We start from the raw sequence: 24,982 nt of genomic DNA, 5'->3' as shown, positions 1-24,982 counted from the left end.
AGGCCAAATTTGATTTGAGTTTTGAAAAGAGTCCAATGAGACTAAATGAGTTGATTTGAAAGAGTTCAATGAGACTAAATGAGTATTTTGAGTATTTTACTCACTTGATAGATATGAGCATATTGAATCTTGGGAGGAGTATTGAGCACAGAATTGGGTAAGAGTATAGTCCATACTCGAATCCCATAAACTACATAGCCAATGTAGGAAGGAATTGTATCGTGTCGGATGTTTCCCTATTTCATTGTCCTGAAATGATAGGACTTGATTGATTGATGGATCCATGATTGGTTGATTCGTTCATACCCTGGCAAAGTATGAACGGACATGGGCACAACATTGGCTTATTGTACTATCACTTGCTCATATGATGATGGTTGTCGGTTAGAAAAAATCCCAAATTGAGTGGATTGTGCATGATATGATTGGTTTGATTGAGATTGTTTGATGATTGATTGGATTGTATAACATTACTAAGTTCTAATTTGCATATTTATTGAGTTGAGTCCTTTGACTTGATTGTTGAGTTGATTGTATATGATTGGATTGGATTAGATGATATGTGATTGGATTGGATTGGATTGGATTAGATGACATGTGATTGGATTGGATTAGATGATTTGTGATTGGATTGAATAGAATTGTAAATGATTTGACTGAACTGTATGGTACATGATTGGATAGTATATGATTGGTCTCTGTCTAAACCATATTCTTACTTTAGACTTATGACACCTTGATTGAGTCTCTCTTATCTTTCTGATTTGAGATATTTGAATCGATATTATTCTATCTTGATGTATGTTTCATTCTGCCATATTACATACTCGTACATTCCATGTAGTGACGTCCATTTGGCCTTGCATCATTTCATGATGCAGAGACAGGTTTAAGAGATCGTCAATACGCGCACCATTGAGGATCCATTTACACTCAGCTTATTGGTGAGTCCTCCCCTACATTCGGAGGACACCACTTATGTTATTCTTGCATTGAGTTTAGTCCTTTTCATTCTGATTTGAGGTAGCCATGAACATGTCATTGGCACCAATTAGATAGTAGTGATAGAGGCTTAATAGACTAGATAGTGATGGATCGATTGAGTATTTTTATTTCCTTGAATTGTTCTTGTCGAACTATTTAATGATATAGATTGGAGTTCAATTTGTTGGCCCATGACCTTTCTTTCTTGAGTTAGATTATTGATTTGAGCTGCCCACTAAATTATTTCTTTATTTTAAACTTTCCGCTGATTAATTGATATGAATGGATGTGTGATTGGATCAAGTGGTTAGCTTGGGGATCAGAAATGGTCTTCGAGTGCCGGCCACGTCTAGGGTACCCTCCCTGGGCGTGATATTTTGCTTGTTGTATTAGGCTTAGCCGAATCATCCTTATGTTAATTTTCTTCTCTATTTTATTTATTTGTGTTTGTGTGCTAGTTAACCCTTGATATTTCCGTGACAATTGGTATTAAAGCTTGGTTGGAGTTTCTGCACATAATCAAGGGTTAAAATATCTTCATCATCTTCAACAAAGTATGAAATAGAGAAATTCGATGAGGGATCTAGTTTTAGTTTGTGGAAGATTAGAATTAGATTGTCCTTGGTGTTACAAGGGTTATAGAAGACAATTGAGGAGGCTTTTCTAGAAGAGTTGAAAGAATTAGAAAAAGCAGATTTGAAAAAAGTGTTTGTACAATCTTCGAGTGTCTAGTGTTCCACATTGGTAGCATTATGTATGCCATGGTTTGCACTCGTCCTGACATTTCATATGTTGTCAGTGTTGTGAGTAGATACATGGCAATATCTTGGTAAAGAGCATTGGCAGGCAGTGAAGTGGATCTTGAGATACTTGAAGGGTACTACAAATGTGATCTTGACTTTCTCCAAAGACAAGCTAAGTGAATCAGTAGTAGGTCATGTGGATTTGGATTATGCAGGAGACTTGGATAAGAGAAGATCTCTGACATGTTATGTTTTTTCTCCTTCTGGTAGTTTCATCAGTACTTGGAAGGCAACTTTGCAATCTGTTGTTGCTTTGTCCACCACACAAGTTGAGTATATGGCAATTATGGAGACAGTGAAAGAGGCTATATGGCTACAAGGCTTGGAGCAGACAAAACATGTGGTAGTTAGTCATCATTTTATCTGAGATATTGTATCTAAAGGGGTTATTGATGTGAAGAAAGTGTCTACACATGACAATTCAGGAGATATGATGACCAAGACAGTCTGACTAATAAGTTTGGGCATTGCCTAGACTTGATTGACGTGAGTTCTGTTTAGTAAACCCTTCGGAGGGCTGAGGGCAAGGCAAATAGATGTTATTCCTATTGATAAAAGGAATTCAAGCCAAGGGGAAGATTTTTTAATTATTTCTTGAATTTTTCTCTTGTGTATTTTAGGAAATTCATAACCCCTATTGGTTTAGGAGATCCTTTGTCCTAATAGATTTGGAAAAGGAATATATTGTCCTTCTAGAATTGGAAGAACCTTTTCCTTATAGGTTTGGGACTACTTGGGATCTATATATATAGGGGATATAGTTGGGAATCTATAGGAGGCAGAGGATCTACAATGTAGTCCTAATGGCTTGAGAGCATTGTACACTTCTTCTTCTCTTTCATAGTAGAAAACTCTCTGCTTTTGCTTGGAGGATTAGGCCTAGTCGAACCTCATTAAATCCTTGTGTTATTTTTCTTCTCTATTTTCTTTGTTTGTGATTGTGTGCTAGTTAACCTACAGTATTTCCGTAATAGTAGCAAACTAACCGTAATTTGCTCTTAGCACTTTTACGACCATGCACTCGATAGTCTGATGTACAGTTGGGCTAACTTCTCCACCATATACTTCACCCTTACTGGGATGAAATGGGAGGACTTGGTCAATTTTTCAATAACCACCCAAATAGAGTCATAACCACCCGTGGTGATAGGTAGACCCACAACAAAATCCTTAGTGAATGCTTTTGATAGTTAGGACCTTCAAGTAATGAGTTCAACATCTTATTGCAAGGTAGTGATAGGCAACATATAAGTGATCTGAACATGTACGGCGTACAATGCCTATTGGATGCCATGTCCAAAGTTTTTGGTGATAATCGCGCCTCATCAGGCATTCGCTTTGGCAACAGAAGAAAGCCATGTCCATCCCAAAGAAAAGTTTGTTGTGCAAGGAATGACGCAAAGGCACAGCACACACCACAAGGTATGGATGATCAACAATAACGGGAGACATGTTTTAACCGAGCGGCACTACTTCAATATTTATATTAGTGGAATTAGCTACTATGTCCCCGCTACACTAGAAATTTACTAATCCCTTTAAGAATTTATCCAGCCTTTTTTGGTAACAGTTTGCATTATATAGTTTGTCACTGTTTCCTGTTGTATCAGATATTTAACAATTCCGTAGCTCCTCACAGAATTATATGCATTACAGTCATTCTCTATAAGAAGGATAAGTGCTTTAACAACACAAAGTACCTTGTTATTACCCATTGAACTTGTTATGTTAGAATGTACACTACCTCAAATTTGGGTTCCCATAACGATCTGCTACTCAAATGGTCAAATAGGAAGTGATGACTCTGCTAAGTCCCAAAAGATGAATCTGACTGCATTAGTTTTACAATAAAGTTTATACATTCGTATTGACAGCAAGGGCTCAAAGCCTAAAAACTCTAAACCCTCCATTGAGGAATGGAGCTAGTTACATGTTTGAAGAGATCTGTACATTCATTAATGAATGGGTGTATTCGGAAACCAAATGAAAAACTAGAAGTTATCTTCTTAGCTACTTGAAGTACTTGAAATTGCCTGCTGCAGATATCTCAGCTCTTTTGATAATTAAGGAATCCGATAAACCAGAACTCAAAATCATCCTCTGTAATTACTTGTATAAACTTCTGTGATGGTTTTTCCCTATTTTCACTCTCTTTTGCTTTCATTATCTTACTTATTGGGATCGATACCTGCAATTGTGAACTGGTCTATTAGATGATGTTTCATGTTACTAGAAAATTAAGAGTTAAAATAAAAACGAAGCTGAGTGGTACCTTATAGTAGATTCTAAGCAACTTTCCAGTTGGAGATAAGACCTTTATTGATCTCTCACGCAGAAAGCAATCTTATCGGTAGAGATGTAGAGAAGTCCTGCTATTGGACCAGCTGTAGTTGATAAATAGCATTGACAAACCTTTAATAGCTTTTCATCATTTCTAACACTAAACTTCTGCTTGAATATCTTCTCCAACCCTCCCACTTGAAGAATCTTCGCTCCAAGGCTCAATTTTCCCTTCACAGTCTCTGTTAACTTCGGACTAAGGCTCACTGCATGATAAAAGTTTAAATATTAAGGACTTTATAATCAGTATTTTCTTTCATACATTTAAATAGTGCTTGTTGCACAAATTTTTGTACATCTTGACTCCCTTTATCAGTTGTTCTTTAGATTTACACTTGTGTTTGGCCATGGTTTCACTTGAAAATACTGATGTCATTATTTGCAAATTGATGTTTGGCGCCATGTTTATAAATATTGAACTTCAATATTTGAAGTAGTGAAATTATTAAAGAACTTGTTTAAGATGTTTTTCTAGTGGGATGATGGTTTTCATTCACAATATTTCTAACTTTTTATTTTCCAAATAAACTCATGCCCGTATACGATTTCAACCGCTAAATACTCGTTTTCAGCTTAAACAAAATATTGTCTAAGTAACTTTTCGATTAATATTTTAAAGTTCATCATGAATATAAGTGCTCACCATGTTCACGGATGCCTTGTGCAAGACAGTCCATCCTTTCTCCAAGTTTGTTTATCTTACTAATCACAGTGTTTCCTGCACATTCAAGAACATGTCATTAATACTATTTATAACTGATACAAGAAAGCGGATAGAGACAGTAGTCTTTTTGGCTGCCGTTCAAATGAGTATACTGCTGAACTCATGGGAACACCCACCTCATTTCCACTGAGTAAGTTCTTCATTGTGACTTCTGATTTTGAAGAGAATTGCTATTGTGAAGGTAACTGAGATATTATTATGTTTCGGTTGATGGTTTAAGAACATTCCTTGCAGCACTATATATATACACAGCAGTTTGGGAGAAGTTGATGAATCTTTTAACTACTAACTGTTACATGAGTCAGCTATGGGTCATCAAAATAGTATATTTCTCAATTTGCCGCAATGGTTTTGAAAATGTCTTCTTTTAGCTGTCTTTTCAACTATAGTAAACTATCTTATGCTGCCTTATTTTATTTTGAAGATTTGTGTGCACATGCGGTGTTGTCAACTTTTGAGTTGGAAGATTTGCTTTGTGATGTAACCTCCTTTTACAAGTTGAGTAAAAGTAAGAGAATTTTCTCAATGTAGTTTTATTAGTCTTGTATGATCTAGGTTGACAAGATAATTGTTAGAATAAAAATAAGTGTACACAATCCTACTTAGAATAAGAATAGAATTAGGAATAGTTTATAGTATCTTACTTGGAAAAGAATTATTTTATAGTGTGTATAAATAGGGTCTTTGTGTAATATTGTTCTTACACAACTCAATAATATTTTTCTCCTATATTTCTCACGTGGTATCAAAGCATTGGTGAGAAACTTACAAGAAAGAAAACCCAATCTGTTTCAGGCACGTGTGGCAGTTTCCAGCCAATTTTTGAATTTTTTGTTTTTTTCCAGTGAGGTCACCTCTGCATCTCGAGACTGACTATCTAATTATATTTTGATTTTGATCAGTTTCCGACAGTCATATCTGTCTTTTCCAGTTTCCGACGACTGGAACTTTTTTTAGGCAGTCAGATCTGTCTTTTCTAGTTTTCGGACAGATCTGAATTTTCCAGATTCCTGATTCCTATATATTTCCTTTTTCTTTTCCTAATATGTCGTTAGGGGTTGATATTTTTAGCTTCAAAAATATAGGAAGTTCTAGCCCTATGATTACTTCGGAACCATTAATGGGAAGCTCAAACTATTTAGCTTAGGCATCCTCAGTTGAGTTGTGGTGTAAGTCTCAAGGCGTCCAAGATCACTTAACCAATAATGCTTATGTGGTAGATGAAAAGGCAAAGGCTAGAGAGGAAGATGCAAAAGACAAAGCACAATGAGTGAAGGTTGATGCTCAATTATGTAGTCTCTTATGACGATCTATTGATTCCAAGTTGATGCCTTTGTTTCACCCATCCCAGACATGTTATTCAGTTTGGGAAAAGGCTCATTCTTTATACACTAATGACATATCTCGATTCTATGATGTGATATCTCGAATGACCAACTTAAAGAAATAAGATTTCGATATATCTACTTACTTGGGGCAGGTACAAGCAGTCATGAAGGAATTTGAAACGTTGATGCCAGTTACTACAAATGTGGAAAAATAACAAGAGCACAGACAGACGTTGTTTCTAGTTCTTACACTTGTTAGTCTTCCTACTGACCATGATTCAGTGCGTGATCATATTTTAGCTAGTTCTGTAGTTCCTACAATTGATGAATTATTCTCTCATCTACTTCGTCTTGCTGCTCCTCCCAGTCACAAACTAGCCTTATCACCCACCATTTACTCCTCCGTTCTTGCATCTCAAAATAGAAAAATGAATATATCAATCCATGGAGAATTGTCGAGGAGGAGGGCCTTTTGGAAAACCTCAATCCAAGTGTAGTTACTGTTATAAACTTGGGATACTCGTGACATATGTTAATTTTTCATGGTCCACCACCAAGTTATGATATTATTGTTCTAAAGTAATATAATGAGTTCCTTCGAAATCGTGCAAGTAAGCAGACATCTCCACAAGTAGCATCTGTGGCTCAGCCTAATCACTTATCCAATAATGCTCATACTGCTCATACAGAATATGATGAGTTCGTCCAATATCGAGCAAGTAAGAAAACGTAACCACAAGTAGCTTCAGTTGCATAACCTGATGTTTCTTTTACGGATAATTCTTTTGCTTGTGTTTCACAATCTAGTAATCTTGGATCATGATTCATGGACTCAGGCGCTTCTGATCATACCTCTAGTAATAAATCACTTTTGTCTGATATTTTTTATTCACAATCTCTTCCAGCTATTACTTTAGCTAATGGGATCCAAACAAAACCAAGAGGGGTTGGCAAAGACAAACCCTTATCTAATGTCACTCTAGACTCTGTTCTTTATGTCCTTGGCTCTCCTTTTAATATAGCATTTGTTAGTCGTTTGAAGCATGCCTTACATTGTGGCATATTCTTTTTTGATGATTTTTTTCTCATACAGGACCGCAGTACAAGACAGACGATTGGCACCGGACATGAATCACAAGGCCTTTACTATCTTACATCTTCAAATTCCTTCACAGCATGCTCCGTTACAAATCCTCCAGACCTAATTCAAAAACGTTTGGGACATCCGAGTCTATCCAAGCTGCAAAAGATGGTGCCTAGTTTCTAGTTTAGATTGTGAGTCATGTCAACTTGGGAAACACACTCGTGCTACGTTTTCACGTAGTATTGAGTGTCATTCTGAGTCTTTTTTTTCATTAGTTCATTCTGATGTTTGGGATCTTAATAGAGTTAGTTCACCCTTAAGATTTTGTTAGTGTCATTGATGATTATTCAAGATGCACTTGGGTTTTCTTAATGAAAGATCGTTCTGAGTTATTTTCTATATTCAAAAGTTTCTTTGTTGAAATACAAAATCAATTTGGTATTTCTATTCGTACTTTTTGTAGTGATAATGCCTTAGAATACTTATCCTCCCAATTTTAGGAGTTTATGACTCACCATGGAATTATTCACCAAACATTTTGTTCGTACACCCCTCAACAAAATGATGTAGCAGAAAGGAAGAATATGCATCTCATTGAGACCGCTCACACTCTTCTTATTGAATGTCATATTCCGTTGCATTTTTGGGGAGATGCAGTCCTTACGTCTTATTATTTAATTAATAGAATACTCTCATCCTCTATTCAAAATCAGGTTCCATATTCCATACTGTTTCCTCAGTTATGTCTTTACTCTATCCCTCCTCGTATCTTTGGGAGCACATGCTTTGTTCATAACTTAGCCTCTAGGAAAGATAAATTAGCCCCTCGTGCCCTCAAATGTGTCTTTCTTGGTTACTTTTGAGTTCAAAAAAGGTATCGTTGTTATTCACCTGAACTTCATCGATACCTTATGTCCACTGATGTCACATTCTTTGAATCTCAACCTTATTATACATCTTCTGATCATCCAGATACATCAAGTGTCTTACCCATACCTCAAATCTTACCTGTACCAACTTTTGAGGAATCTAAGGTCTCTCCTACATCTCCATTTATAGTGCCACCACTTCTGACTTATCATCGTCGTCCGCGTCCACTTATTGTCCCAGATGATTCATTTCATATGCTGGACCCTGCTCCTACTACAGACTTGCCTCCTCATGGCCAACCGATTACACTTCAAAATGTATATGATCCACTCGAAATGCTAGCCCACATTATAGTTTCTCGAGTTATCATCGTTTATCCTCACCACATTATGCCTTTGTATCATCTTTGTCCTCTAGTTCTATTTCTAAGACTATAGGTGAAGCACTATCTCATTCTGGTTGGAGGCAGGCTATGATTGATGAGATGTCTGCTTTACATACGAGTGGTACTTGGGAGCTTGTTTCCCTTCCTGCAGGAAAATCAACTGTTGGTTGGGGTTGGGTTTATGCAGTCAAAATTGGTCTAGACGGTCAGGTGGATCGACTAAATGCTCGCCTTGTTACCAAAGGGTATACTTAGATATTTGGGCTAGATTATAGTGATACTTTGTCTCCCGTGGCTAAAATAGCACTTGTTCGTCTTTTTCTATCTATGGTTGTCGTCCGTTATTGGCCTCTTCATCAGTTGGACATTAAGAATGCTTTTTGCATGGTGATCTTGAGGAAGAAGTTTATATGGAGCAACCACCTGATTTTGTTGCTCAGGGGGAGTCTAGTACCCTTGTATGTCGATTGTGTAGGTCACTCTATGGTCTGGAACAGTCTCCTCGAGCCTAGTTTGGGAAGTTCAGCATAGTAATTCAGCAGTTTGACATGATTCATAGTGGAGCTGATCACTTTGTCTTCTACCGGCATTTTGCACCAAATTTGTGTATTTATTTAGTTGTTTACGTTGATGATATCATTATCAATGGCAATGATCAAGATGGTATCACTAATTTAAAGCAACATCTTTTTTCAGCATTTTCATACTAAAGACCTTGGCAGGTTGAAGTATTTTCTAGGTGTTGAGGTTGCTCATTCTAGATTAGGTATTTTTATTTCTCAATGCAAGTATGACTTAGACATTGATAGAAATGACGGGATGTAGACCTATTGACACTCTTATGGATCCAAATGTTAAACTCTTTCCAAGACAGGGGGAGACACTTAGTAATTCTGAAAGGTATAGATGGCTGGTTGGAAAGTTGAATTATCTCACAGTGACTAGACCCGACATCTCTTTTCCTATATGTGTTGTAAGTCAGTTTATGATTTCTCATTTTGATAGTCATTGGGATGAAGTTATTCATATTCTGCGATATATAACGTCAGCTCCCAATAAAGGACAACTCTTCAAGGATCACGGCTATGAGATATCACCGGATATACTGATGCTAATTAGGCAGGATCACCTTCTGATAGACGTTCCACATCCGGATATTGTGTTTTAGTAGGAGGTAATTTGGTGTCGTGGAAAATTAAGAAACAAAGTGTGGTTGCTCGATCTAGTGTAGAAGCAGAATATCGAGCAATGGTTGTAGCAACATGTGAGCTAGTTTGGATCAAACAGTTGTTGAGAGAACTAAAATTTGGAGTAACCGGTGATATGGAACTTGTGTGTGATAATCAAGCGGCCCTTCATATCGCATCAAATCCAGTATTTCTATAGAGGACTAAGAACATTGAGATTGATTGTCACTTTGTCAGAGAGAAGATACTATTAGAAGATATTGTTACAAAGTTTGCGAAGTTAAGCGATCAACTTGCAGATATCTTCACCAAGTCCCTCACTCGTCCTCGTATTAATTATATTTGTAACAAGCTAGGTACATATGATTTGTATGCACCGGCTTGAGGGAGAGTGTTAGAATACAAAATAGATGTACACAATCCTACTTACAATAGAAATAGAATTAGGAATAGTTTGTAGTGTCCTACTTGGTAAAGAATTTTTTTATATTGTTTTATAGTGTCTATAAATAGGGTCTTTGTGTAATATTGTTTTTACACAATTTAATAATATTTTTATCCTATATTTCTCACAATAATGATACGGATTGATGACATTAAAGTTAAGTAGTGGTTGTTGACCAGGAATGAGTCATCCATGATCTTTGATTTGTTGCGCAATAAATCAGGCAAAGGGAAAAAAATAGCCATTCAAATATTTCAACCTGTTACATAGGGCCAACAGTTCTAGATTATATTAACTTCTCTTTTAAGACAGTTACCTTATCTTACCTTTTTCTTTAATCTCATCTTGAGGTGTAAAGGCAGGATTTGTAGGCCATTTATGCTGACTTTATGTGGAACACACCATACATGCATGACAAATAATTTAATATTTTTGAGTAATTTAACTTATTTTCTTCTTGACCAACTTTTGCCTTTGAAAAATAATGAGAGAAATGTCAAATATTTTTAGAAGGTAGTTTAAGCACAAAAAGTAATTGTATTTTCTGTTACAAAAATAGATAACAACATTGAAAAAGAATGAGTGCCTAGTCTATTGCAAGCTATCGTATGCTAACTTTTCAGAAAAATCATTCTCTTTCACAAACAGATGTGTGTTCAATTTAAGCCATCTAAATATTACAAACTTACTTAGAAGCTATTTGTCACGCCCCGGGAGGATACCATAAGCGCAACCGGCACTCGAAAGCCATTTCTGGCCTTCAAGCGAACCACCAGATTCAGTCACACTATCATTCATTCACATTCACTCGGAGGAAGACTCAATCATAAATACACTATTCATAATATAAGGGCCGAAGGCCAATCACCATCAACTCATCAAAACAAATATGATAAGACTTCTCAAAATAACAGTCCAACCTCCCCACACTCTAGTCTATGAAGCCTCTATCAAAGTCTAGGAGGTGCCAATGACAAGCCCATGACTACCAACAATCAAGATAAAGAAAACAACACAAGACTATACAAAAAAACTCAACATCCTCCGGAAACTAGGAGGACTCACCAACTAGCTGGGATTGTGTGAATCTTCAATGGTGCGCCGGTTGATGATCTCTAGTACCTGTCTTTGCATTATGAAACGATGCAGGCCAAATGGCGTCAGTACATGGAATGTACGAGTATGTAAAATGGCCGAATGAAATGAAAATCAAGGAAGAATCAAATCAACATCGGAATCTCAACTCAAGAGAAATAACAACTCAATCAAGTGCCCTAAGTCTAGACAAGAGTATGATTTAGACGAGACCAATCACCTACAATTCAACTCCATTTGACTCAGAGTACTATCAAGACCTATATGGGAGTTTATCTTATCCGACAACCATCACTTATGAGCTAGTGACAGTACAACAAGCCGACGTTGTTGCCGCGTCCATTCATGCTTTGCCAGGGCATGAACGAATCAACCAATCATGGATCCAATCCAACCAAGTCCTATAATGTCAGGACAATAATTTTGGGGAAGCATCCGACTTTAACGGTTCAATCCCCTCCTACATTTGGCGACGTAGTTATTGGGTTCGAGTATGGACTGTACTCTTGCCCAATTCGGTGCTTGATACTCCTCCCAAGACTCAATGCTCATAAAACTCCATCTAATCAACTCAATCAAATCATATCAACAAGTCTCATTTCAACCTTGTCAACTCATTAACTCTATCACAATCAAACATCTCCCAATCATATCTTTCAAGAGTAAATTTCAATGCACATTTATAGCAACGTGTAAACATAACCAATCATTTCCTCTATCCATTTAATCAATCTTTGAAACTCATCACAACTTCAAGGCTTTAAATCAACAATTCAAGATAAGCAACATTTTAAAGAAAATAACATCCCTTCATCATAATCCACCTAGTTAAGAAAATCAATAAAGCATATTTAACAACTCATCTTCATCAACTCATACTCACATAAAGGCTCTTTTTAGAAGTTTCTTGACTCAACCTCATCAACATACCAAGAATCGATTTAATGGATGACAAGACTTATTTGAACATAACTCTAGCAAGAAACTTTATTCCCATGGGCATTTATCCTCAAAGAAGGTATAGGGCACATGGGTGGACTCAACCCATGTTTTGAATGACCTTACATACCTTAGTGAAGACTTGAAGAAAACCTTGTTGTTGGGCCTTCAATGGAAAGCTTGAATTCTTGAAGCTCTTGGAACAAATCCTTGTTGTAGATGGAGAAGAAGAAGAAAAAGATGAAGAAGAGAGAGAGAGAGATTTCTAGGGCTTTTCTAGAGAGAGAGAGGGGCTGACAAATATGCTCCCAAATGCTCACGGATGATACATATATAATTTGGGAAAATTCCCAAATTGCCACTTCTCAAAAGTTCTAAAAAATAGGTTAAAATGCTCCTAGCGCGATAGAGGCGCGTCGTGCCACTGCAGTGCCAAGACGATTTCGCCTAAAAACCTGCACACCTATTAGTTGCGCGCTGCGCCAAGGACCAAACTACTGAGGCACATTCGTGGCGCGATAGTGGTGCGTCGCGCCCTTACAACGCCAAGGCCATATTTTCTGGGTTTTGGAAATTTGGCTTAAAAAACCCTGCACATCTCATAGTGGCGCGCCGCGCCAGGTACCAAACTACTGAGGCATGTTCCTAGCGCGATAGTGGCGCATCGCGCCACTGTGGCGCCAAGCCCAATTTTCCAGCAATTGCAACCCAGGCCTGAAATCCCTGTTGTGCTAGTTCATCTTAGGATCGTCATATCTTTTGTCTCTGAACTTCAAAATTTACATTCTTGGTGGCGTTGGAAAGAAGACTCGATGACCTTTAATTTAATAGGTCGTGGTCCATCCAAATTGTCATCTTTCAAAAGATAGGGTCGTTAGAAGTCGACCTCTTATATGAACGCATCATAAAACTTAGCCACGATGGATCTTTTGGACTTAGCTTGGTCCTAAGGGTCCTTCATGACCCCACATCATCTCTAACGCTGCTTAATTTCTCAAAAACTCATCTTAACTCGTGTATGTGCTCCATAATACTCGAGTTCGACCCTACCCATATATAAGAAGGGTCCGAATCTTAGAATTTTTTTTGAGGGGTGTTACATTATCTCCTCCTTGGGATCATTCGTCCTCGAATGACGAGAAATCAGAAATGGACATAGGGTACAAATCACCATCAAAATTCAGTCATTCAACCAATCAAATCCTTAAACAAGCTACCAATCAAACTCATAATGCATAAACAAATTCAAGTCAAGGAAATGGACATTACCTTCAATATTTTCGTCGGTAGGCATGAATAGATGGGGATATTTAGATTTCATGTCTTCCTCCGCTTCCCATGTGGCTTCCTCAAAAAATTGGTTTTTCCACAGAACTTTAACTGAGGCAATCTCTTTGTTCCTCAATTTGCGGATTTTACGATCAAGAATTTGGACTGGAACCTCTTCATAGGATAAGCTATCCTTAACTCCAATACTATTAATGGGGACTACCAATGAGGGATTGCCTAAGCACTTCTTCAACATTGAAATGTGGAATACTGGATAAATAGAGGCTAGCTCTGAGAGTAACTCCAATTCATAGGCAACACTCCCAACCCGCTTCGAAATCTGGTAAGGACCAATATATCGAGGACTGAGCTTCTCCTTCCTCCCAAACCTCATGAAACCCTTCATGGGTGACACTTTCAAGTATACCCAATCACCCACCTCAAACTCTAAGTCTCTCCTCCTCACGTCGGTGTAAGATTTTTGGCGGCTTTGGGCTGTCTTTAGCCTATTTTGAATGACTCTCACCTTCTCCATGGCTTGGTGAACAAAATCGGGACCAATCAACTCAACTTCACCCACTTTAAACCATCCAATTGGCGATCTACACCTCCTCCCATACAAAGCTTCATAAGGAGCCATTTGAATGCTCGCATGATAGCTATTATTATATGTAAACTCTATGAGAGGTAAGTGATCATCCCAATTTCCTTTGAAGTCAAGCACACATGCCCTTAACATATCTTCCAATGTTTGAATGGTGCGCTCTGCTTGGCCATCTGTCTAGGGATGGAAGGCCATACTCAAGTTCACCTTCGAACCTAACCCCTTCTGAAAAGATTTTCAAAATTAGAAAGTGAATTGAGCTACTCTGTCTGAGATGATAGAAAAGGGAACCCCATGCAATCTGACGATCTCTTGAATGTATAATTTTGTGTAATCTTCTGCGGTGTCAGTAGTCTTAACCGCCAAGAAGTAAGCTAATTTCGTCATTCTATCTACAATCACCCAAATCGAGTCATGTTGATTTTGGGACCTTGGCAAACCCGTAATAAAGTCCATGTTGATCATCTCCCACTTCCATTCTGGAATTTCTATGTTTTGGGATAAACCACATGGCCTTTGATGCTCAACTTTCACCTGTTGGCAATTCGGGCACTTGGAAACAAATTTTGCAATATCTCTCTTCATCCACTCCACTAATAGATTTCCCTCAAGTCATGGTACATTTTTGTGGAGCCCGGATGAATAGAGTATCTAGAACTATGCGCTTCATCCATAATCCTCTCTCGAACATCATCGACCTCAGGTACACACAATCTATTTTGGTACCTCAACACACCATCTCCTTCTTTGGTAAAAACCATTACCTCTTGTTTGTGAACAACTCCCTTAAAATGAGAAGGACGGGATTTTGATCTTGTTTCTTCTTTACCTCTGCCATAAGTGAGGATGTAGACCCTTCCGAATAATAACTCCGCCTTCATTTTTCTCTTCCAGACGAACTCTCAATCGGGCTAATCTATGTACTTCCTTTACCAATTCTCTCCTCCCCTCCTCCACATGGGCAGTGCTACCCATAGACAACCTGCTAAGAGCATCAAGAACAACATTACCTTTACTTGGATAGTATAGGATGCTCATGTCATAGTCCTTGAGTAGCTCGAGCCATCTCCGTTGCCTCAGGTTGAGTTCCTTCTGGCTGAAAACATACTGTAAACTCTTGTGATCGGTGAATACATCAACATGCACTCCATACAAGTAGTGACACCAAATTTTAAGTGCAAACACCATAGTTGCCAGCTCAAGGTCATGAGTTGGGTAGTTCCTCTCATGAACCTTAAGTTGTCTTAAAGCGTAGGCTATCACTTCCCCTTCTGCATCAGCACACAACCCAAACCAACTCTAGATGCATCACAATAGATCACAAAACCCTTTGTTCCCTCGAGCAAAGTCAAGACAAGAGCAGTGGTTAGCTTCATCTTCAATTTATGAAAACTCTTCTCACAAGCATCGGACCATTGAAACTTAGCCTTCTTTTGGGTCAGCTTAGTCAATGGTGATGATATGGATGAGAATCCCTCTACAAACCTTCGATAATAACCGGACAAACCCAAGAAGCTTCTTATCTCCATCGGGGATGTGGGTCTAGGCTATTTCTTCACAGTTTCAATCTTCTGATCGTCAACCTGAATACCATCTCCAGATACAATGTGGCCTAGGAAGGCCACTGATGCAAGCCAAAATTCATATTTGGAGAACTTTGCATACAATACCTGGTCCCTCAAAGTTTGTAGGATGATCTAAAATGATAGGCGTGCTTCTCCTCATTCTTGGAGTAGACTAGAATATCATCTATGAATACAATCACAAACATATCAAGATATGATTTAAATACCCAATTCATGAAGTCTATAAAAGCTACGGGGGCATTAGTCAACCCAAAAAACATGACTAAAAATTCAAAGTGACCATAATGAGTCCGAAAAGCAGTCTTTGGAATATCACACTCCCTCACCTTCAACTGATGGTAGCCGGATCTAAGGTCTATCTTTGAGAAACAAGTGGCACTTTGAAGTTGATCAAATAAGTCATCTATTCTGGGGAGAGGGTATTTATTCTTTATGGTGACCTTGTTCAGCTGCCTGTAATCAATACACATTCTGAGGGATCCATCTTTCTTCCGCACAAATAGGACGGGAGCACCCCATGGTGAGATACTCGGCCTAATAAATCCCTTATCCAACAAGTCCTTCAATTTCTCTTTCAACTCTTTCAACTCACCCGGAGCCATTCTATATAGAGGAATTGAGATAGGCTGGGTATCAGGAAGAACATCAATCCCAAAGTCGATCTCCCTATCCGGAGGGACTCCAGGCAGATCTTCGGGAAAGACGTCGGGAAACTCCTTGACAATCGGGACCGACTCGAGGGATGGAGACTCATCATTGTCATCTTTCACCCGGATAATGTGATAGATACACCCTTTTGAGATAAGCTTCCTGGCTCTTAGGTAAGCAATAAACATACCTTTAGGCATAACATGGCTACCCTTCCACTCTATGATAGCTTCATTCGGGAATTTGAACTTAATAATTTGAGTCCTTCAATCAATAGAGGCATAACATACATAAAGCCAGTCCATGCCAAGGATTACATCGAAATCGACCATATCCAACTCAATTAAGTTGGCCAAAGTGTCCTTGTGATGGATTATCACAGTGCAATCTCTATAAACTTTCTCAGCTAAGACAGAATCACCGACAGGAGTAGCTACACTGAAAGGCTCAAGAAGACATTCAGGAATTTTATTGAATTTACTAGCCACGTAAAGAGTCACAAACGATAATGTGGCACCCAGGTCCATCAAAACATGATAGACAAGAGAAGAGACTCGAATCATACCTGTCATAATGTTTGGAGAGTTCTCCTGATCTTGACGACTACCCATGGCATATAGGCGGTTTGTACCTCTACTCGTACCTGAAGTAGTGCCCCTCTGATTACCTCTAACTGATGGTGCGGTGGTAGAGAACTAAGATCTGTCTCCCCATGCTGGAAACTCTCTCTGAAAATGGTCTCTTTGGCCACACTTATAACAACCAGCCCTTCCCGCTCTGCACTCTCCCAAGTGGAGCTTACCACACTTGACGCATGGTGGCTTCCCTTGCGAACCTTGACCCACGCTAGCTTGGGATTGAGAATCCTGAGGTCTGAAATTCTGGCAACTTTATCCCTACCGATCATACCTGTTCTGCGACATAGGTGCACTGGTTGTGGATGAGGTATAGTTGGAAGGCCTCTTATGGAAGAAGGACCTGTTGCCCTTATTTTGTCTCTGTTCATTCTCATGGCCTACTGATTTTACCTTCTTGCTCAGATGCTTCTCTCTATCTTTCCTCTTCTCATCCTCCACCTGTTGAGCATACACAATTAATCTGGAAATATCCATGTCCAAGATCAATAATGCTGCTTTGCATTCCTTTTTCACATGCCTCCCTAACCCGGAGACGAACTTCCTTATCTTTGACCTCATATCTGGGATCATTTCTGGAGCATACCTGGACAGCTGGATGAACTTTAGGCCATACTCATTAACTGTCATACCTTTCTATTTCAGGTTCACAAATTCCTCCACTTTTACTTCCCTCAATTCTCGGGAAAAGAAGTGGTCAAGAAAGGCTCCCTCAAATTTATCCCATCTAGCAGGTTCAACATCCTCACCCCTACCTTGTTCCCATTGGTTATACCAGATGTTTGCCACATCTTTGAGCTGATAAGACACCAACTCAACCCTTTCAATTTCTGTGGCATGTATAGCTTTCAGAATTTTTCACATCTCATCAATAAAGTTCTGGGGGTCTTCATCAACCTTAGAACCCGTGAATGCTGGTGGATTCATTCTCAAAAAGTCTCGAATTCTGGCAGCAGCAGTCGGATCTTGGGAACTAGAGCTAAGAGTTGGCGAACTCTGGTTACCATTTTGGGCAGCCACTAATTGGATGAGCATTACAATTGCCCTTCGAAATTTGGCCTCTGATGTGGTGCAGGCGGAGTAGCAGACACTTGAGGTGCCTACGCATACCTCGTAGGTCGGCCTCTAGCCCTTGCTGGGCGTATCTTTGATTGGGGCATCTCGGCATTATCAATTTTCTCTGTCTAGCCATACGTTTAGGAGGTATTATCTGTAACGTAAAAACGCACAAATTAGAAAGGAGTTTTATAGAGTTTAACTCTATCGCACGAATTCAGAGTATGGAATAAGTGAAATAATTCCTAATGACTCATAGCCTCTTGATTATAAGTGTGGTGCACAATACACCCATAAGCAAGACTCTACTAGACACGGCTTCATAGACTCCCTAGGACTCTTGAACTTTGTGCTCTCATACTATGTTTGTCACGTCCTGGGAGAGTACCCTAAGCACAACCGGCACTCGAAAGCCATTTCTGTCCTTCAAGCGAACCACCTGATTCAGTCACACTATCATTCATTCACATTCACTCGGAGGAAGACTCAATCATAAATATACTATTCATAATATATGGGTCGAAGTCCAATCACCATCAACTCATCAAAACAAATATGATAAGACTTCTCAAAATAATAGTCCAACCTCCCCACATTCTAGTCTATGAAGCCTCTATCAAAGTCTAGGAGGTGCCAATGACAAGCCCATGACTACCAACAATCAAGATAAGGAAAACAATACAAGACTATACAGAAAAACTCAATATCCTCCGAAAACTAGGAGGACTCACCAACTAGCTGAGAGTGTGTGAATCTTCAATGGTGCGCCAGTTGATGATCTCTAGTACCTGTCTTTGCATCATGAAACGATGCAGGCCAAATAGCGTCAGTACATAGAATATACGAGTATATAAAATGGCCGAATGAAATGAAAATCAAGGAAGAATCAAATCAACATCGGAATCTCAACTCAAGAGAAATAACAACTCAATCAAGTGTCCTAAGTCTAGACAAGAGTATGATTTAGACGAGACCAATCACCTACAATTCAACTCCATTTGACTCAGAGTACTATCAAGACCTATATGGGAGTTTCTTTTATCCGACAACCATCACTTATGAGCCAGTGACAGTACAACAAGCCGACGTTGTTGCCGCGTCCATTCATGCTTTGCCAGGGCATGAATGAATCAATCAATCATGGATCCAATCCAACCAAGTCCTATAATGTCAGGACAATAATTTTGGGGAAGCATCTGACTTTAATGGTTCAATCCCCTCCTACGTTTGGCGATGTAGTTATTGGGTTCGAGTATGGACTGTACTCTTGCCCAATTCGGTACTCGATACTCCTCCCAAGACTCAATGCTCATAAAACTCCATCCAATCAACTCAATCAAATTATATCGACAAGTCTCATTTCAACCTTGTCAACTCATTAACTCTATCACAATCAAACATCTCCCAATCATATCTTTGAAGAGTAAATTTAAATGCATATTTATAGCAACGTGTAAACATAACCAATCATTTCCTATATCCATTTAATCAATCTTTGAAACTCATCACAACTTCAAGGCTTTAAATCAACAATTCAAGATAAGCAACATTTTAAATAAAATAGCACCCCTTTATCATAATCCACTTAGTTAAGAAAATCAATTAAGCATATTTAACAACTCATCTTCATTAACTCATACTCACATAAAGGCTCTTTTTAGAAGTTTCTTGAATCAACCTCATCAACATAGCAAGAATCAATTTAATGGATGACAAGACTCATTTGAACATAACTCTAGCAAGAAACTTCAATCCTATGGACATTTATCCTCAAAGAAGGTATAGGGCACATGGGTGGACTCAACCCATGTTTTGAATGACCTTACATACCTTAGTGAAGACTTGAAGAAAACCTTATTGTTGGGCCTTCAATGGAAAGCTTGAATTCTTGAAGCTCTTGGAACAAATCCTTGTTGTAGATGGAGAAGAAGAAGAAAAAGATGAAGAAGAGAGAGAGAGAGATTTCTAGGGCTTTTCTAGAGAGAGAGAGGGGCTGACAAATATGCTCCCAAATGCTCACGGATGATACATATATAATTTGGGAAAATTCCCAAATTGCCACTTCTCAAAAGTTCTAAAAAATAGGTTAAAATGCTCCTAGCGCGATATAGGCGCGTCCTGCCAGTGCAGTGCCAGGACGATTTCGCCTAAAAACCTGCACACCTATTAGTTGCGCGCCGCGCCAAGGACCAAACTACTGAGGCACATTCATGGCGCGATAGTGGCGCGTCGCGCCCTTACAGCGCCAAGGCCATATTTTCTGGGTTCTGGAAATTTGGCTTGAAAAACCCTGTACATCTTGTAGTGGCACACCGCGCCAGAGACCGAACTATTGAGGCATGTTCCTGGCGCGATAGTGGCGCATATTAGGGAAAATATTTGAGGGGTGTTACACTATTCATCTTGTGACATGATTGGTGGAGAAGTATAGGGAATGAAAGAGGGACTTGCATATGGTGTTTATTGACCTAGAAAAGGCATACGACAAGGTTTTGAGGGAAGTCCTATGTAAATATCGTGAGGTTAAAGGTGTACTGGTGACTTGTATAATAGAGCCAAAACTCGGGTAAGAACAGTGGGAGTAGACTCAAAGCACTTTCTAGTCGAGATGGCGTTGCACTAGGGATCAACACTTAGCCCATTTTTATATTACGTGATGATGGATGAATTGATGCGCCATATTCATTGTGAAGTGTCATGGTGTATGTTATTTGCAAATAACATAGTACTGATTGATGAGACTCGTGGTAGAGTAAACAATTTGTTGGAGGCGTAGATAAAAAATTTAGAGTCTAAAGGGTCCATGTTGAGCTGGAACAAAACAAAATATTTGGATTGCAATTTAAGTGATGTAGTATGAGGCAAGCATGAAAGTGAGGCTTGATATACAGGCTATTCATAAGAGAGAAAAATTTAAGTATCTTGGGTCTTTAATCCAAGGAAATGGACAATCGACAATGATGTCACACATCGTATAGGTGTGACGTAGATGATATGGAGGCTTGCCTCTAGAGTTTTGTGTGATGAAAAGGTCCCCTCAAAACTTAAAGTTAAATTCTGTAGAGTGGTGGTTAGACTGATTTTGTTGTATGGGCCTGGCTGTGTCTTGGTCAGTCAAAAACTCTAATGTCCAAAAAATGTAAGTTGCAGAAATGAGGATGTTGAGACAGATGTGTGGGCATATTATGAGCGATAAATTATGAATGAGGATATAAGGGACAAGGTAGGAGCGGCCTCAGTGGTTGACAAGATGAGAGAAGCAAGACTGATATGGTTGGGCATGTGAAAAGTAGATGCCCAGTAAGGAGGTGTAAGAAGTTTGATATATTAGGTCTGAAGAGATGTAGAGGTAGACCGAAGAAGTATTGGACAGAGGCGATCAGATAGGACAGGGTGAAGGTTCAGCTTATTGAAGATATGACCTTAGATAAAAGGGTATGAAGGTCGCAGATTAAGATAAATGGTTAGTAGGCAGTGCAACATTGTCTTGCTTTTCGACGGGATTAGGCTTGGTGGTGGTCTGGAGCACCGTGTTAGTCGTAGTATTAGTCTTATACATTTAGTTTCTTACTTTTGTTATCTGTTAACATCTGATATGTGTTTCTATTAACAAGGGGGGCTCCCTTTGTTGCGAACTTAACATAATATTTTAAATATGCTTCTCGAGGAGCATTATGATCTGCTACTCAAATGTTCACTTAGGAAGTGATGACTATGACAAGTCCCGAAAGATGAATTAGCCTTCTGACTGCATTAGTTTTACAATAAGTCTATACATTTGTGTTGACAGCTACGGCTCAAAGGCTTAAAGCCTCCTTTGAGCAATGGAGCTAATTACAAGTTTGAAAAGATCTGTACATTTGGTTTTGCATCAACATTTTACATTGATGAATGGGCGTATTACAAATCCAAATGAGAAAAAAAAGTAGTTATCTTCTTAGCTGCTTGAAGTACTTGAAATTACCTGCTGCAGACATCTCTCAGTCTTTTGATGATTAAGGAATCCCATAAACCAGAACTCAAAATCATCCTCTGTAATTACTTGTATATACTTCTGTGATGGCTTTTCCCTATTTTCACTTTCTTTTGCTTTCATTATCTTACTTATTGGGATCGATACCTGCAATTGTGAACTGGCCTATTAGATTATGCTTTACGTGGCTAGAAAATTAAGAGCTGAAAGAAAAACGGAGCAGAATGGTACCTTATAGTAGATTCTAAGCAACTTTCCAGTTGGAGATAAGAGCTTTATTGATCTCTCACTGCAGAAAGCAATCTTATCGGTAGAGATGTAGAGAAGGCCTGCTATTGGACCAGCTGTAGTTGATAAATAGCATTGAGAAACCTTCAATAATTTTTCATCATCTCTAACACTAAACTTCTGCTTGAATATCTTCTCCAACCCTCCTACTTGAAGAATTTTTGCTCCAAGGCTCAATTTTCCCTTCAGTCTCTGTTAACTTTGGGCTTAGGCTCACTGCATAATTATAGTTGCGAATTTAGAATCAATACTTTGTATTGTCTATATATGTAATAAGTGCTTGTTTGCATGAATCTTAGCACTTCATGACTCACTTATATGTGTTCTTTAGGTTTACAATTATGTTTGGCCGTGACTTCACTTTCAAATACTAACTTCATTATTTGCAAGTTGAAGTTTAGCCCTCAGTATTATGCAGATAACACTCGTCAAATATTGAAAAATTTGCCTGAGTATTTGGTTTTCAATCACAAAAATTCAACTGTTTATTTCCAAAGGCAAAATACTCTCTTTCAATTTCTAATTTCAAATGTAAATGCTTACCATGATCACGGATGCCTTGTGCAAGACAATCCATCCTTTCTCCCAGTTTGTTCATCTTACTATTCACTGATTTTCCTGCATATTCAAAAAATAATTTTCAATCTTAGTGATCTCTTCTTTTCAAGGGTCATTAAATAGTACTCTTTAGAACTACTACAATATCGAGTTGATTCTTCATCAAGAGACGGGGAAAATACTCACGTTGCTTTAATTTAGATAAGATGTTTGCTGTTGCAGATGGAATATGGTTTTGGCAAGAAGATAGGGATAGTAGTCTTTTTGGCTGCCTTTCAAATGAACATACTGCTGAACTCATGGGAACATTTCCACCGATTAAGTTCTTCATTGCGACTTCTGATCTTGAAGAGGATTGCTGTATTGTTAAGGTAACTGAAATATTATTATGTTTTGGTTGATGGTTTAAGAACATTCCTTGCAGAACTATATATATATATATATATATATATATATATATATATATATAAGTTGATAACTGTTGCATGAGTCAGCTATTGGTCATCAGAAATAAGCAAAAAAGATCTTGCTTTTTTTAGAATTTACTTTGTCAAAGTGCAGTGCATGTTCAACCTCTGGTTTCTATTCTTTCTTTTTCCCCCTTTGCTTTCAGTCCATTAATTAATTTATGCTGGTGGGTGTAAATCACAGAAAATCAGAGTTCAAATTTCAAGAAAAATAAAAGAAAGTTAGGGATTTCTGACTAAGCTATAGTGGACAGAATTACCCAACACTTGTATTGGTTGAAGTTAAGTAGCAGTGATAGATTCACATAGACTGAAAAGTGGTAGTTGAACAACCTTGTCAAAAAATTATACTGTGTATATGTAGAAAATCATAACTGCATATATAGGTAAAAAGTTGCTTGTTATACATATGTTTTAAATCTTGTTTGAAAATCATTACTTCATATATATGTAGGTCAAAAATTATTTTTTATACATATATTTTGATCTTGAACATATAATTTTACTTCATAAAAATAGTATATTCCGTAATTCGCTGCAAAGGTTTTGAAACATGTATCCTTTTAGCTTTCTTTTCAATTACAGTAAACTAAATCTCATGTTGCCTTTTTTTTAATAAAGAGTTGTGTGTACATGTGATGTTTTCAACTTTTATGTTGGCAGATCTGCTTTGTGATGTAACCTACTTTTACAAGTTGAGTAAAAGTAAGGGAAAGCTTTCCATTTTGAAGTCATCTTGTCATAATTAGTAAGGTAGTTTAATTCACCCTCAACGACCTTTTTTTCCTTTTATATGCAAATCGACTCGTGAATTCCATTCATGGCCATGTTTCTCTACAGTCACATCCTGTTTAGTTTCTTCTAAAACTTCAAGTTTCAATTAGTATTATCATATGCTTCTATAAATTTTATGGTTTCAAGTTGCTAAGTGATATAGAATACCTCATTACCCCCTAAACTTGGCATGGTTTATTCAGTTCACTCCTAAATTTTTCGTACCCCTAAATTCTTTTCACAAGCTTTAATGCATAGTAAAATTATCCCAAGTTAGTTTTCTAAGGTTTGTATGATTTAAGGTTGACAAGATAACGATAAGAATTATGACATTAAAGTTATGTGGTGATCAACAACCACCACTGGATTGTCCCCTTTGAAACATGAATGAGTCATCCATGAACTTTGATTTGTAGCTCAATAATTCAGGCAAAGGGAAAAAAGTAGCCATTCAAATATTTCAATATGTTACATGGGCCAACAATTCTGGATTTATTATAACTTCTCTTTTAAGGCAGTCACCTTCTCTCACCTTTTCTGTCATCGCATCTTGACGTGTAAAGGCTGGATTTGTAGACCATTCCTGCTGATTTTATGTGGAACTCACCATACGTGCATGACAAATGATTTAATTCTTATGAGTAAACTAACTCATTTTCTTCTTGACCAACTTTTGCCTTTGAAAAATCTTGAGAGAAATGTCTAGTATTTTTAAAAGGTAATTTAAGCACAAAAGTAATTGTATATTCTATTTGAATAATAGGAAACAACACTGAAGAAGGAAGAGTTTGCCATGTCAAATTCACTGTGCATGTTGAGATATTTGCCATATATTTTTTAGGGGAATCCAAGCCATTGTCTTTAGGAAAGTCTAGTATATTGCAAGCTAACTTTCGCTACTTCAAGAGAGTCCTTATATTTATAGAACTTGCGAGATGAC

General features: G+C 38.1%; 2 pseudogenes; both read right to left on the bottom strand.

Annotated features, from left to right (window-relative positions):
- Window positions 1–3,793: 3,793 nt before the first annotated feature.
- Window positions 3,794–5,084, bottom strand: LOC129870579 (putative GEM-like protein 8; annotated as a pseudogene).
- A 16,681-nt stretch (window positions 5,085–21,765) lies between these two features.
- On the bottom strand, window positions 21,766–23,206 carry LOC129870581 (putative GEM-like protein 8; annotated as a pseudogene).
- Between the last annotated feature and the right edge of the window lie 1,776 nt (window positions 23,207–24,982).

Source organism: Solanum dulcamara, chromosome 10, assembly GCF_947179165.1.
Source record: "Solanum dulcamara chromosome 10, daSolDulc1.2, whole genome shotgun sequence".
Taxonomy (NCBI): domain Eukaryota; kingdom Viridiplantae; phylum Streptophyta; class Magnoliopsida; order Solanales; family Solanaceae; genus Solanum; species Solanum dulcamara.
Note: the sequence above shows the minus strand (reverse complement) of the source record. Positions and strands in the feature narration are given on the sequence as shown.